Source organism: Dioscorea cayenensis, chromosome 3 (assembly GCF_009730915.1).
Source record: "Dioscorea cayenensis subsp. rotundata cultivar TDr96_F1 chromosome 3, TDr96_F1_v2_PseudoChromosome.rev07_lg8_w22 25.fasta, whole genome shotgun sequence".
NCBI lineage: Eukaryota > Viridiplantae > Streptophyta > Magnoliopsida > Dioscoreales > Dioscoreaceae > Dioscorea > Dioscorea cayenensis.
The window spans coordinates 12,307,083-12,309,649 of record NC_052473.1 but is presented as its reverse complement, the minus strand read 5'-3'; the positions used below and the strand labels follow the sequence as shown (position 1 = coordinate 12,309,649).

The 2,567-nt window shown below is 39.9% G+C and overlaps 1 long non-coding RNA gene and 1 pseudogene across 1 annotated transcript; both read left to right on the top strand.

The window, feature by feature from the left end:
• Nucleotides 1-606: 606 nt before the first annotated feature.
• On the top strand, nucleotides 607-1,110 carry LOC120257399. The gene is made up of 3 exons (XR_005535669.1): nucleotides 607-755; nucleotides 832-932; nucleotides 1,014-1,110. It is a non-coding gene; the product is annotated as an uncharacterized LOC120257399 (long non-coding RNA).
• A 2-nt stretch (nucleotides 1,111-1,112) lies between these two features.
• On the top strand, nucleotides 1,113-2,343 carry LOC120250366 (annotated as a pseudogene).
• The last annotated feature ends 224 nt before the right edge of the window (nucleotides 2,344-2,567 follow it).

Sequence of the window (2,567 nt, the reverse complement as noted above, 5' to 3'; positions counted from 1 at the left end):
GGCCCTGATGTGGAAAGAGAAGATTGAGTTTGTTATTGATCAGGTGCCGTATGTGAAGTAAATTATTTTCTTGGTTCGATACTTATTTAAAAGGAAAAATCCACATGCTATACTTACATGTCCACAAGACATTTAGGTACCATTGAGAATGGCATGAAATGGAATTGATGTGCATGGGCGTTCATGCTGTAGTTTTTGGTTGCAAACCTTAAATTCTGATTAAGAGGGGCATAGCAAGTTTGCTCTCCTTCAACCATATTATGCCTGACTATTAACTTTTCTTAACCCTGCTATTTTCAATGCAGGTGTAGCCCTGAAGATGAAGAAGAGAGCCATCGCACTTTAGCACGCGGAAAACCATAGAAATGGTTAGTATGCCATTATGTTCATATTTGCCGCTTTATTAGCTATTTGATTTTTGAGTCCGCCATTTTTCAATAGTGGGCTGTCACTTTTCTTTTCTACAGGCCCACACGAATCTTTACTTGATCGACTCGGAAGTTGATTCCGGATTGTCAAATCGGAACAACTCGATCAAGTATTCTCTAGAAAGCATTGGCGCCTAGTCGGATGTCAAAATGGCAATAGCTCTTTTTCCATGTTTCTCTTATCTCTGTGATCCATGACATATGAGTTTTTGACTTGATTTTTTGATGTATTATTGATATTTGTTTTTTTATTTTGCTAATTTTGTATATTTATTTTGCATTGTAGGACTCCGCATTTTTGAGGAGCTTCTAGAAGTTGATTACCTTGTATGTAGGATTTCTTTGCACGTAAAATGCATTTCTAAAAGCTTTGATGCAAGTTATCTTTCTTTTTGCCATGCAGCCAAGGAGCTGTAGTAGAGCAATAAAAGCAGTAGGTGTAGTGGATGCCACATGCGAGTCGATCTTTGAGCTAGTTATGAGTATGGATGGAAAACGTTTTGAGTAAGTAGTTCCTGAGGCGAGTCCACCATTTCTGTTCATTGTATTTCAAGTTCTACTTTCCAATCCTACATTGCATTGCAGGTGGGATTGCAGTTTCCAATATGGTATTTTAGTGGAGGAGATGGATGGGCACACTGCAATATTGTATCATAGATTGCAGCTGGACTGGTTCCCAATGTAATGTTCTATGGTGAGCCATAAATGTGCAAGTAAATGTGCAAGTGGACTTACTTGCTTTAACAGGTAATTCTGAAGGCCTCGGGGCTGAGCTTTTTGAAACTTTGGTGAAAATGGCTCCGACTAAAGAGGAAGAACTGAAGCTGAAGGATTACAGTGGTGATATATCAAAACTAGGTTCTGCCGAGCGGTTTCGAAGGCCGTGTTGGATATTCCTTTTGCCTTCAAGAGAGTTGATGCATTGCTATACAGAGCCAATTTTGAGACAGAAGTAAAATATCTAAGAAAATCTTTTGAAACACTGGAGGTAAAAATCTTAAATGAAATTCTTACAACCTTCTTAACTACTGCACCACATAAAAATAGCACCCATAAATGGCTGAATGGTTGCTAACTCATACACATTTGTACACACTAGAGAGCTAATATATTTTATTCCTTCTCGAGCGGCTTGTGAAGATCTGAGAAATAGTAGACTATTTCTCAAGCTCCTTGATGCTGTTCTCAAGACAAGCAACCGAATGAATGTAGGTACAAACCGAGGCGAGGCAAAAGCCTTCAAACTTGATACCCTCCTAAAGCTTGCGGATGTAAAAGGTCTCGATGGGAAGACAACATTGCTCCATTTTGTTGTTCAAGAGATCATCCGATCGGAGGGCTCGAGGTTCGATCCGACACACAAGGCCCTTTCTAACAAAAACCAAGGAAGAAGAATCGTGAAGCGAGGGATTGAAAGTTGTTGTCGAGTGACAATGAGCTCGGAAGCGTAAAAAGGCACTTCTATGGACTTTGATGTACTCGGCTATGTTAAGAAGCTCGAAATGGGTCTTGAAAAGATCAAATCAGTGTTGCAACTTGGCAGGTCATGCGATTGGAGGAAAAAGATTCTTTGATACAATGAGAGTGTTTCTTAGGGAGGCTGAAGATGAGATTGATCGAGTTAAAAAGTCAAGAGAAGAAGACGCTTTGTCAGTTAAAAGAGATTACCGAGTACTTCCACGGAGATGCAAAGACAAAGAAGAAGCACATCCTCCGAGGATATTCATGGTTGTAAGAGACTTTTTATCGGTGTTAGATAATGTGATGCGGGGAAGTGAGTCGAATGCAAGAGAGAACCATGATGGGGTTCTGCCGATCATTTAGGGATGATCGGCAAGTGCTTCATTGCTGCTTCTTCGAGAGATATGGAATGCGGCGATATGGAAATTCAGATGAAGATAGTTTGTCTCCTTAAAAGGTAAGCTAGAGTGCATATAATCAAAGAACACACAATCCATACAAGATACTAATTTTACGAGTGCTTTTTCCATGAGTGCGAAGGACGGGAGAATATCAAAATCAGTGTAAATAAGTGCCTTTGAAGCTCTGGAAGGCATTTTGATAAGTCCACTCTAATTTAGGTTGCTTCTGAGAAGGGGTTATTCTCACTAGCCATAAATGTGCAAGTAAGTCTTAACT